Here is a 13752-nt window from a genome sequence, read left to right as displayed (position 1 = left end):
CAACACTCAGAGTAGCTCCCTCAGTAGGTTATGGTGCATGAAATTCAATAACTATTGACTTTGGCATGAGAAGGCTGAACATAAAAATCATTCTGAATGAATAAGAGATACCATTTATAATTATTTTAAATAAGCTTCCTCTCAGTAGCAGAGTTATTTCAGCAGAGGTACTTGTTGGGAACACGGGTCGCAGGGCAGCGGCTCCCTTCTCTGGGGGCAGAGTTCTAGTAATTTCAGTGAGTCCCCACATGAAAGTCCATGACCCGTTGAATTAGCCTTATCTCATCACCAGCTCTAACTCTGATGACACTAGGAAACATTTAAAAACTGCAAGCCAAATAGCTATTTGCAAAGGTCATTGCATCAGCCCTTTGGTGTATAAATGCTAAGTTGCTACACATTTCCTCTTCTGGAGTGTAGTGACTCAGGCGATTTTCTCATTCCAATTTCAAAGCAGATATTTCTCTCCCCTAGACCACAGTGGGAATAGAGGGGAAGAATGCTTGAAAGTTACAGGATTCCTTTAATGACTGCTAGCAGTAATTGTCGCTGCCACAAAAACATAATGCCACCATTCTCCTCACTCTCTCACCCTTATACGATCACCCACCTCTCACCCTCTCCTAAGAGAGTATGCTGGTGTCTTTCTTCAGATACCTTTCAACTGCTCTTTCTGAGCCTTCAATGACAGCTAACAAACTGAGCAGTTCCGAGTAGTGGGAGGGGGATATGGTGAGTTTCCAGAGGAAAAACGAATTATGAGGATAGGCCCTAGCTGGTTTGGCTCAGTGGATAGAGCATCAGCCTGCGGACTGAAGGGTCCCAGGTTTGATTCCGATCAAGGGCACATGCCCAGGTTGTAGGCCTGATCCCTAGTAGGGGGCATGCAAAAGGCAGCCAATCGATGATTCTCTCTTCATTGAAGTTTCTATCTCTCTCTCCCTCTCCTTTCCTTTCTGAAATAAATAAAAATATTTTTTTTAAAAAGAATTATGAGGACAGGATGCAAAAGGCAGAAAGGACTTAATAAAGGCATCCCAATCATGGATGCTATAACTCAAAGCTAAATATCAGGAAGTGTATTATAATTCAACCTCCCTACAGAATCACTACGTGGTTTAATATTCTTTCATCTGACCTCAGGTCACAGGGTGTTGCTCATACTCCACAGAGAAATGGAAAGCTGGACAGTGCATGAGGATGGAAGAACAAAATGTTCTCTCCCTCTTTCAGTTTCCAGGAATGCTCAGCTCTGGTGAGGAGCAGTCACTCAGAGAAGAATTTGCCACAGTCACGGTGGAGGGACTGCCCAAGGGTGTTAATATTCAAGAGATGTGGTCACTCATCATATATCAGGACAAAAAGGAAGTTAGTAAGGATAAGAAAATATCATTCTGGTTTTCAAGCTGACTAAATACCTCATCGATTTAAAACAATAAAGATAATCACCATATCGTTGTCTGTGGGTTTTTGGTGTTTTCTGTTTGTTTTGCTTAATCCTTTCACCTTTTGCACACAGCCTCCCAGGGGGGAGGTAGAAGAGGGTATGGGGGATAAATGGTGATGGAAGGAGTCTTGACTTGGGGTGGTGGGCACATACTACAATATACAGATGATGTGTTATAGAACTACTAGGGGCCTGGTGCATGAAATTTGTGCACGGGGGTGGCGGGGGAGAGAGAGAGGGGGAATCCCTCAGCCCACCCCACCTCTCCCCTGCTCGCCCCTAACCACTCTGCCTCAGCCCCTGCCACATGGCTTTGTCTGGAAGATGTCTGGTCTATCCGGTTGGTCTAATTAGCATATTTCCCTTTTATTAGTATAGATACTCCTGAAACCTATATAATTTCACTAACCACTGTCACCCCCATAAATTCAATAAATAAATAAATAAATAAATAAATAAATAAAGTGGTGAATATCCTTTGTGTAGATTTAGACCCCTGTCTTGGTTTTTGTAAGTTCTAGGCTTCCTGGGGTAACTACTTTATTCATGAGCTTTTCAACTCTAGTTTCATGAGGGAAGTATTCCTTGTGTGGATGATGCGAGTCTCCTGGATTTGTCTGCTGTCACATAACATGGATAAAAACGTCCTCAGATTTAAAATGATGCTGTAGGACAAAATTTTGATAGATCTCTTTACTCTTAAATAGTATTAAAAACAGTAGTCCCATTTGGGCTTTGTAATAAAATATTGATTCACATTTATAAATCAACTTAATTATAAGATAGTCTTTTTACTGTTATCAGTTTTACTATTATCTATTCAGTATCTGCAGTTGACCCTTGAACAACACAGGTTTTAACTATATGGGTCCACTTATATAAGGATTTTGTTTTTTTCAAGAAATGCCTGTACTGTTTTTGAACAGTGGTTAGGAGTCTGTGGATGTGGAGGGGCAACTGTATACTAGTATGTTGATCTATGCTAGTTTATATAGGGGATTTGAGCATCCTCCGATTTCGGTATCTGGAGAGGTTTTAGAAATAATCCCATGTATATACCACGGGATAACTTAAGGTTTGGGGGAGTCAAAAGTCATACACAAATTTTTTTCTGTACGAGGGCTCAGGGCTTCTAACCTCTGCGTTGCTCAAGGGTCAACTATCATTACCGTTCTCCTGAGATATATGCATAATTTTAAAAATCTAGAACTAAGAGTCCAGGGGAAAGAACAACTTTCAAGTCGTTAACCAAAAACAATCATTAAAGAACTCTAATAACTTGTCAGAGATTTATTTTTATATAGCTTGCCAAAAAGGGCATGCTTTAAGGTACAGCATGGCCAAGATTCTTCTTCAGACTCATAGTTACAACCAGAACCAAACTTATACAAATGCAGCCAGACAAGAAAACCAGTCATTATATGGAATGATTTGGGGGTGGCCCTTCTCCTCGCTCTGGTTGCTATTGCAGCTCCATCATTGCTCTCTTGCATTTTAATTCAGGGTTTTCAAGCCAGGTGGAAGGCCGATTTTCCTTGGAGAGAATTTACACATTAGCATTAATGATGAATGTGAACACAGTTTTTATATGTAAACTGAAAATTGGAAGAGGTAGTAGCACTTTCCAGAGAGAAGGCTGTGGGGATAGGAGTGGGCGTTCACACACCACAGTTCTGGCTGCTCCCATCTTTCGGAGAACAGAACACGCACACCAGTGAACGTGGGAAAGACTACTCAAAACAGGAGCCACAAAAAACTTTCTGATTCTAATGTCAGAGGCCGAATTCTTGAATAGCCTGGGGACTTCTGAATACAAGTGTGCTTTAGAAATTCAGGAAGTTTTAGGGAGTCTTTGTGAGGCCAGGGAAAGAAATGGGGAAGACAACTCAGTATTTAGTTTCAACCCGATTAAATCATTTACAAAGATAAAATGAGATATTTTAGTGGCTTCAGTAGAGCATGACAACTAAAAATTCACTTCATTCATTTAACAAAAGACTGGCCAAAAAGATCAATGAGAAGAATGTAGAATTGAACCTTTTCACTATGACTTAGTCTAGAAGACTAAGTTAGTCAAATAACTCTCACACAAGGAATAAAACAGAAAACAATAGAAACTGCCAGGTAAACTCCCTCAGAAACCAGCTGAGAGCACCCTCAAAAGTGGAACAGCATCCTTTATTGAGCCCCATCTCTGCCCCCTTAAAAGGGCCGGATGTATTCCTTTCTGGTGGTCCCTTCCCTGGCCCTTGTCTTCATGTATTTTCTCCTTTTACTAGAAACAACCATTTACAGATAAGTTCCTGGCCTTGCCATCTTTTTACCTCTCCTAGGGTCACACAATATATTACCTACAGAAGAACTTGCAATAACTTATTGCTGATAGTAATGTTTTATTGATAGGCCACTCTACTTAACATCATTACTATTAATTCCTAGTTTCTAACAACTGTGATTTGGTGAATACACTTTCATGTCCCTGTCAGATGGATGGGTCTTGCTATTATATTACATTGCTTTACCTCACAAGTGTTCTTTATTTTATGAAGTATGGACACTTGTTGGAGCGGTATTATAGATGTATCAAAACATTATAAAAGAAGACATTTTACATTAAATAAGAAAGCTTTCTATTAAAACAGCCATTTATACAGATTTTAAGGCTCTTTTGGTATTTGTCATACTCAATTCAGCAATTTTGTTAGTCTTCACTAATTTTTACTTCTCAAGAACTCTTCAAGCAAAGCAAAATGTGTGTTATTTGATTTACAAAGCAGCATTCTTAGTTCCCAGATTACCGACTTGGGGATTTCTGGTGGTACTTTGAAACAGCATAAGAACTAATCATATAAAATCAGTTTCAATACAAGACAATGTAAGCAAGTTCAAATAAGGCATGAATCATTTCCTCTTAAATACAAAACAACATCCGAATGAATCAATTAAAGAATTCTCCTGGACAAGGGACATGTTTAGAATATTTTACTAACTCGAAATCTTGCATACAATCTTCTTTTCTTAAGTAAAGTCCATGAAAGTTTATTTGCCAAATGAAATCTAGGAGGTATAGGACTAAATGTCTGAACAATCATGCTCTCATAAAAATTTTAAGAAAGCCATTATTGGTTGAGATATGGTTCTCTGAACTGTGTTCCAGATCTCCAAGTAAGATATTTCTCATGAAGCTCAATACTATAATAATGGCCTTTCAGAAGGCATCATAGGCCTGGTACAGTCCATTCTAAAGTTGATAATTCTAAGTGACTAAATAAATGAAAACGGAGTGAGCAGTGGGGGTAGGAAAAGGGGGGAGGGATTTACAAAGCAGAACACACATATCAAAGTAATTACTATTCAAACTTTCCAAAAGGGCTTTTGTATTACTTGGACTTCACTGTGCAACAAGAAAAATCACGTACAGATGGTATGTTCTTGGGAGATTTTTGATAAACGATTAAATAAAAAAAAAGTTTTTTCTTGTAAATGATTTCTTGTCATTTTAAATCTTTAATTCTTTCAGAAAATATTGTTTACTAGCAAGGCTTTTATTCTACTGTCTATTTCCTGAAGTTTATGACTCATAACTTAGTAAAACCAAGTTGTTTTACTATGAAAGGACACGAAGGGCTGGTTTTCTTCACTGTGTATTCTATGTATTTGGTCCATCCTTTTTGACAAGAAGCTTTTGCATGTATATTCCTATTCTGTATTTTATTATACTCTCTGGACTAAAACATATTAAATAAGGCAATAATATTACATAATCAAATCATTTTATGGTATAATTCCCTTCTTTTTAAAAAAATATTTTTATTGATTTCAGAGAAGAAGGGAGAGGGAGAGAGAGCTAGAAACATCAATGACGAGAGATATTTCAAACATCCAGCATGCCTCTTAGCCTGCACCCAGGCATGTGCCCTTGACTGGAATCAAACCCAGGACCCTTCAGTCTGCAGGCTGACACTCTATCCACTGAGCCAAACCAGCCATTGTTTTAAGAAGATAAACTCCTACCTTTGAAGGTCTGAACACCTTGTTCTTCTTTTTAATACTTAAAACCAAATGTCTTCTCAGTATTGCTCTGTGGGCTGAAGAGTAGGGGGAAATGTTAGTAAGCCATTTGTCATCAATCACAGCAGATTGTCAATACATTAATTCCAAGTGACTCCCTAATGGAAAAGACAATTATAGGGGGACCCCGGTAAGGGAATTATGAACAGATTTGGCAAAACACTTCACTGCTGGCTTCAATCAAAAGTGACAGCAGAGAGGTAACTAAAATTGTGGTGGCTAGCCTCTTAATGGATCTCATCCCAAAGAGTCACGTCTATTTTCTCTTTTCAGTTTAGGGGAATAGAGGTTTTCGTAATGCTTTATACAGTGTGGCTAAAATACTTTCTTGCTGTGGGCTGCTTGTTGTTATTATTATTCCTATCATCATCATTATTTAAAATGTTCATTTAGTAGAATTGGAATTCTTTTGACTGTTTTTGAAAGGCCCCAAGTTTTCAATGAGGGTCCTAAGTTAATGATGGGAACAGACAAGAGAGGAGCAGCATACCTGGGCTAGGACAAAGGCTCAGCTAAGGACAGCTCCAGAGCTTGGTCCTCTCCAACTCTCGTCTCCTCAGCCTAAATGTTTCCTTTGCAAATATTCCAGCTGAGAATGAGCCAGAAAAAGACAGCATGGAGTACAATCACAGCAGAGGGCATTAGGTTTCACTGGTTGGTTTTTCAGACAACCAAGTCAGTGACATCACGGTTTTCTAAAGGAGGATCTGTGGCTTTTTGGACAATGGATTTTTGGAAACAGAAGTCATACTATCAACCTCTGAAAAATCCTTCAGAGACCAGAAACAAGTGTCAATTCAGGAACTCCTGGCTGCACTCAAATATTAAGACAACTATGAATCTCAAATGATTCCTTTAATAAAAATAAAAGATCTGTAATCAGCTCAGATGTTTTCGTTTAAGCATGTGTTATAGAATATTTTCTGTATTAAACTGCAAAAAGGTTTAATTAATTACATGTAAAACCAATCTTAATAGAGATGTTCATTGGGTTTGATGCAATGAAATTTTATCAGAACAAAATGATAATGTTGTGAAGGTTAGTGGCTCTTCCTTGGAATTAAAAGCCATTTTTAAAAGTTCCAACTTGAAAAAAAACTCTCTAGCAACATACAGGAAAGAGTCCACAAGGATTTAAAGCTACGTACACAATAATAATGCAATTCCACAAACATACTGAACATTTACTATGTATCTGTCAATATATTAAATATGAATAAGGAACAAAGAATAAAATGTAAATAAGATATGCTTCCTACCATAATGGATCTCAGTACAGATGCTACTGGGAAAAACAGAACTACTACCAATCACCATAAAATGCACTGTTTATAGAACATTATGAGGCCACAAAAGAAGGGGGCATCAAAGAAGGCTTTCTACAGGAGATAACAGAAGAGCTGGACCTTAAAGGTGGGTAGAAGGGCATTCTGAATAGAGGAAAGGCAGGAGCAAAGTAACTACAATGATGAAATGGGTGATGTCATCTAGTAGAGCAATGAAGCTACAGGCAGAGTGATGAAGGGGAGGTGGGGGCAGGGAATATGGCAAAAAGGGGATGCTGCAGAGGTCACCTGGAACCGAGTGTAAAGGGCCTCTTGAGCACCTCCTGATTTATGAATCTGGACTTGAACGTGATAGCAATGTAGACCTATTGAAGATTTTAGGAGAGATGAAAGAAAACTTGTCAGTACTGTAACTGACTGAGAGGGTAGAGATTGGAAAGGGAGACTGTTTAGGGGGGTGTTTCAGTTACCAACATACAAGATTATTGGCTTCCTGGGGTAACAGCTGCCTCCTCCCTAAGCCCACATTTGCCTCCTTCCCAGGGTACACAGATGGAACACTGATTTAGGGGTAAGCACACTGATTTGGCCATGACAGCGGATAGTATTGCACATGTTTTACTTTATCAGTGGAATAATTTGGTGATTTTCTGGTGTCCCAATATGTGAGTACATCTTCTGGGTAGAATTTTATTAGGTCAGCAGGTGGCTGTGGTCTCATTTTTCTTCTCTCCACCTAGCCATCTCTCCATCTTCCCACCATCTCTCTCTTTAGGGCAACGCAGCTCTGTTTTGGGGCCTGCCCAGGACCTGAGGCAGGTAGATTAGCCCAGTGCCATACTTTACAGTCGAGAAACATCTTTCTCTTCATCTTGCAATGTTCATGTCTGACACTGGTTTGGGCTTAAGAAAATCAGAGCCTGCCTAATGGAGTAGTTTACATTCAGGTCATTCAAGCCAACCTCATCAGGGTAAAGAACTTGTCACTTCTTCTTGCCTATTGGGACTTAAGACCAAGCCTCAGCTAATAATACATTTGTACTTCCTTTTGCCTTGTCAACATCAGCACTACAAGTATCTTATTTGGGGACCTCACAGGCACAACAGAACATAAACGTTCTTGTGTTTCCTGGCCAAAGCATACTACAATCCTTCATCTCCAAAAATTCATGGTAAGATGTATATGCAACTCAAAAGGGTAGCCTATTCCTTCCTTCTTCAAGTCCATCTAAAACAAATTTCTGTGTATGGAAAAATCAATAGAAACTTACAGAGCGCTTTAGTTTGCTGACCCAAGCCCTTTAGGGGAATCTTCACGCTAAATATTTGGCACCCTTCACTGTGAATGAAGAGCCTATACCACATTGCTGTGGAGCAATTGCTGAAAATCTGTTCGACAGATGACCAGAGGCCACAGCTAAATATAGAGAAATGAACCAATCAAAAACACATGTCAATAAAAATACTTACTGTAATTTTTACCTAGAAGAGATAATAGACTACTACTATGTCCCAGACCCTGCATACATACTGCAGGTGATGCACCAATTCTGTAATTATCCTATTGCTTCAACACAGAGGCAGAAACAGAAGCAATGAGGTTAAGTAAATGACCCTATATATCTGTAATACAATACTGCTTCTGTCCACATATAAAACTTGCAGTTTTTTCATCTTTACCCTATGGCTTTTGAGAGAGGACAGAATGAACTTGGAGTTGGGGTGCCACTGAGATTTACGGGGAGGGCAGAAGTTGTCAGAAAGAGTGATCAGACTGAGAGAGAGGTATTGAGGAAGCCAAGCACTAAGAGGACAAGGAGAGGAGAAGGGTGGTCCACAGGGTGGACCTGCAGGAAGGACCCAATGGAGAGACCTTAGCAGCTGTCAGTGGGAAGTCCCCGCAGCCTGAGCTGGTAACTATCACTACCTTCCCAGCGACTGTCACTAACACCTAGCTGCACTATCATTTCTATGCCTCTCTGCCAAGTATATATTTTTTTTATTAATAATGTTTTACAAAAGTAGCAGGAATAGAAATACTACTAGGAATGGTGTGGAAGATGTTTTTGAATATAAATTTTAAAGAAGAGTCAATGTGGTTCTTTTGATTAGTTTGAATAGTTTTTAGTATAATTCAATTCAGCACACCCCACCCTGAGAAGAACACATGTAGTTTTGCATAGGTATGGTTTCCCATAGGCATTATGTAGAAACATTATTTCATCCTTGCTATTATTGAGAGGGCACTGCTTCAGTTTAACCTCCCTGTGATGATTTAAACCCTCAAGCTTTACAAAGACCACCAGAAGACTATGTATTGATTGTATTGCCATGTCAGCAAGTATGCCAAACATTTCTAGGGAATGAATTTTTGTTACATTCATTACTCTTGCTTTGACAACTGTGTCAATGGGTTTTCATCACTCTAAAACACATTCAGATTGATGGAATAGAGTAATACATCATTGCTAAGGGTTATTTTTCTAATAACCAAGTAAGAGTTTACTTTTTTTTTTAACAAAATATAATCAACTTATCCTAAATCAAAAGGTCAAGATGAGATCTGATGTAATTTAAAAGTAGCCTTCAGAAAAGATGAGTAACATCTAGGTGAAAAATGTAAACCCAAAGGCCACAGTACACACAATGAACCAATTACAATGAAAGTAATTCAATGGCACACTAAGTATTACATAAAAATTCAATAATTCAAGGAAGTGAGTACTTGCCTTAGCCACTCATAGAAAAATAAAATATTGACCCTCCCTTAATCTTTCCAAAGTAGATTGGACTATTATTGCAGAAATTATTTTTGTTTTTATTTTTTTAAATGTTAGAATCCAAAACATTTAATACAACTGAAAATCTGTTATTGTAAAAACTAGTTCGTACAAATGATCATCAAGCACAAACCCTCAATGTCTCATTTGGTTTATACTCTCTGGAATAATTATGAGGATCTTAAACATACATATTCTTTGGTTCCTGTGAGGTTAATTTCTAAAAATTGGCCTTATTGATGATATAGCAAAGGGCAGATTACATTAAAATATCAAGCATCTGATCCCTCACACTTACTCTGTTTTCATCTGTGAGAATTATTTCCTATTTATGCTCTTTAAAAGTAAACATAGCTAAGAAATACTTTTTGGAATATCAATTTTGAAAACCTTACATGTAACAATATATTTATGCCCCTACACTATTACATATTTCTGTAAGCATGCAAAATTATTTTGTGCTTTTATCACTTTAAAATTATGGCAATTTACAAATTTATTTTTTAATCTTTGGTCTTAACAAAACTTTAGTAGTATCAAAATCATGGACTAACCCAGAAACACTTATTTTTTCTTAACTTCCTGCTTTTGACATGATCTTTTGACTGAATTTGGGGTCCATTCATACTTATTAACTGGAGAGAAAAGGATAAACAACCCTATTAAAATTGGCATTTGTCTTTGGTTTCTCTGGGGTATGTCTGTCGTCCAGCAGCTTAATTCAACTTGGCGTGGGAAGCTGCCAAAATCATCTTGAAACCCAGTTCTCTCCATTTCAGCAGGCTACAGAACTAGTCCATTCCAAAAGGCATAGAGCATGGTCTGAAATAAAGCAGGTTCTCCAACTAGTACCTCAACCAGACGGTGCCCAGAGGGGCCAGCCTCTACCACCCCCTGGCTGACTGGTGTTCCAGGAACACAAGATCCTGACTTCTAGCCCCAATTTCAGCCTCTTGAAAGACTAATAAATTCTTTGGGACTTGGGACCACCTCCATGACCTCTTACATGTCAGGATAGCAGCAAGGCTGATGGGATCCATTCTGATGGGAAACTTGCAAGTAGAACATTAAGTGCATCCTGCTTCACCCTTCCAGGGAAAGGAAACCACTGAGCCCTTGGTGCACCAAATTAGACAGATTGAAGACTGACCACGTCCAGAAGCTTTGACTGCTTCAAGTGAGTCATCACTTGCTACCTTGGAGACTGGTGGGCAACATCCAATAGTGGGCAAATTGCACTGATCTATGGCAGGTTGGACATATGCCATCTTACATCTGTCAGTGCACACTGTCACATACATTGTTGTAACATTTCATGGTACATTATAATTGGCACATTTTTGTGGTTTTATCGGAGGAATTACTGTAAGTTTACACAGAAACCTAGAAGTCCAGTGTGCAGTCACAGTTAGCTGTCACATGTAGAGTGCTTGTGGGGAAGAGGCTCTTGTCCAGGGTCTACATTTCTTTCTCTCTTTTTTAAAAATATATTTTATTGATTTTTTACAGAGAGGAAGGGAGAGAGAGAGTTAGAAACATCGATGAGAGAGAGACATCGATCAGCTGCCTCCTGCACATTTCCTACTGGGGATGTGCCCGCAACCCAGGTACATGCCCTTGACCGGAATCAAACCTGGGACCTTTCAGTCGGCAGGCCGACGCTCTGTCCACTGAGCCAAACCGGTTTCGGCAGGGTCTACATTTCTAGTTCCCCCTACATCTGGGTGAGACTGTGAGATGTCAGAGAGCTAATGTGTACCACTTCTTCCCCCAGATGCTTAAAAAGCAAGTATGTCTTTCCCACCCACCTTATCTCTCCACTGCGGGCTGGGTGTCAATGCTCAGTGTGACCGGAAGTCCCAGGGCCTGGCCTCTGCCAGCATAGGTCCCTATGGTGAGGAGCAGGGATCCTTCCCTTCACTAGACTGTTCAAGGAACGGAACTCTAACCCACTGAAGTTTCTACAATTTGGGGGTTTGTTAGACTGGCTAGCTCTGCCCTATCTAGTAGAGTCAGCATGTCATAAACATAATAGAAAGCTTAAATTGAATCTATTCTTCATTGGTCCTTTCTCTGGGTCTATAATCTAACAGAAACATATTTAATTTTAAAATATTAGTGTACTCAGAGCAGTAGAGCAAAAGTGATAAAAGGGTATTAAATAAGTCTGATTAAAGATAATTAAGTAACAGTGTTTATCTCTCCTAGGGAAGAAAAAGTTTACAGAAGGCTACATTATCAGTAAATATATGAAGGTCCTAAGAATTTTTATAGCAGATAATGAGATAATTTGTTTGTAAACCAAACAAATAGAGAAGATTTACATGATACGATATAAAATAGCACGGGACCTAGAACATGGGGAAGACTGAAAGTTTCTGAGAACCTGGTTCAGTTAGGGGTAGGCAGGGCCTGGAAACCCACCCTACTAACAGACAGCCCAGGGGGTCTGACGCAGGTGGTCATGGGACCAACAGTGAGCAACAAGGTGAAGAACACCTCTAGGGTAATGATGGTTTAACAGTGAATACACCACTTTGTGATGTTGTCAATTTCCTTCCAGGAAGAAAGCAAAATTGGGAAAGGTTTTCATCCACAGGGTGGAAAACACACTCTGTCAACAAACATTACAGAGCTCTGGGAATCTAGACAAGTAAGATATGATCCCAATCATTAAGCAGCTCAGTCTTAGGAGAGATATACCACAAATGTGTGTGTGTGTGTGTGTGTGTGTGTGTGTGTGTGTGTGTGTGTGAGAGAGAGAGAGAGAGAGAGAGAGAGAGAGACAGAGAGAGAGAGAGAGAGAGAGAGAGAGAGAGAGAGAGAACTGGTGATGAGGAGAAGAAACAAAGATGACTTCTGGGCTTGAACTAGGGAGATGAGATCTCATGCCTGGGTGGGAAGATGTCCCCCAGCATAACCCCAGGTTCCCCAATCTCCCCTGGTTGTCCCTGTCCTGAAACACAGTCTCCAGATAATGTCACCAACCAAGATACAGAATGAAACACAGGAAGGGTAGGCACCCAACCTTATTCAAGAAGCAAAAGCAGCCCTAACCGGTTTGGCTCAGTGGATAGAGAGTCGGCCTGTGGACTGAAGGGTCCCAGGTTCAATTCTGGTCAAGGGCATGTACTTTGGTTGTGGGCACATCCCCAGTAGGGGGTGTGCAGGAGGCATCTGATCAATGTTTCTCTCTCATCACTGTTTCTAACTCTCTATCCCTCTCCCTTCCTCTCTGTACAAAACCAATAAAATACTTTTTTTTTTAAAAAAAAAAAAAAGCAAAAACAGTTCAGCTTTACATATTTACATATTGAACTTCCATGTAAAGTGCTGGGGAAAAAGATTCTAGAGCAAACAAAAAAGTCTTATAAAATCACATGGCTCTATGGGGGACTTACTGTTTAATGGGTAGTTTCAGTCTGGGATAATGACAAATTTCTGGAGATGGATGCTGGTTATAGCCACATAACAATGTGAATGTACTTAATACAACTGAACTGCACACTTAATGGTTAAAATGGTAATTCATGTGTTAAATATATTTTATCACAATAAAAAAATGTGGCTATGAATGTTCTTCTAACTTTGTAAGTTAATGAATAATAGGATATTTACAGGGGAAAAATCAACTGACATCCTACACTATCCCATCAATACTTTCTATGCTTTTGAAAAGTCAGGAAAAATTAATTCACTCAACAAATATATAATGAGCAACTACTATGGCCCAGACATTGTTCTAGGCTCTGAAGGTACAGTAATGAACAGAATAAAAAAAGTCCTGCCCTCATATAGCATTTATTTATTCATTCCCTCATATACTCAACAAATATTTTTTAAATGTCCTTCACTTACCAATCTCTATGCTGGGCACCAGAAATACAACAGTGAAAAAATAACAATGAAAACCTTAGCAAACCAGACCCTTCTTTGCCTTCATGAAGATTAGAGTTGACTGCAGGAGATAGATATTGACCAACTAATTACAGAAATTAATCTAAAATATCAACTTTGAAGTCATCAAAGCAGATGTGTGGAGCTCCCAGAGTGTGTGGTGATGGGAATTGGCTTAGTCAAGGAGGTTGGTCTTTCTAAATGATGACTGAGCTGAGATCTGATGAACAAGGTTGGGAAGGGAGAGTGTGGGCAGAGCAGCGGGGAAGGG

At 39.3% G+C, this 13752-nt stretch overlaps 1 protein-coding gene across 1 annotated transcript in view; it reads right to left on the bottom strand.

The window, feature by feature from the left end:
* Window positions 1–13752, bottom strand: part of NRCAM (neuronal cell adhesion molecule) — a 193714-nt gene that overhangs the window by 123007 nt on the left and 56955 nt on the right. Inside the window, exon 2 of the mRNA XM_006774857.2 lies at window positions 5462–5535. The gene's annotated coding sequence lies outside the window, so the exon portion shown is untranslated. The remainder of the gene's footprint in view (window positions 1–5461; window positions 5536–13752) is intronic.

The sequence above is a fragment of the Myotis davidii genome, unplaced genomic scaffold (genome assembly GCF_000327345.1).
Source record: "Myotis davidii unplaced genomic scaffold, ASM32734v1 scaffold125, whole genome shotgun sequence".
Classification (NCBI taxonomy): domain Eukaryota; kingdom Metazoa; phylum Chordata; class Mammalia; order Chiroptera; family Vespertilionidae; genus Myotis; species Myotis davidii.
This window is presented reverse-complemented; position numbering and strand designations above follow the sequence as displayed.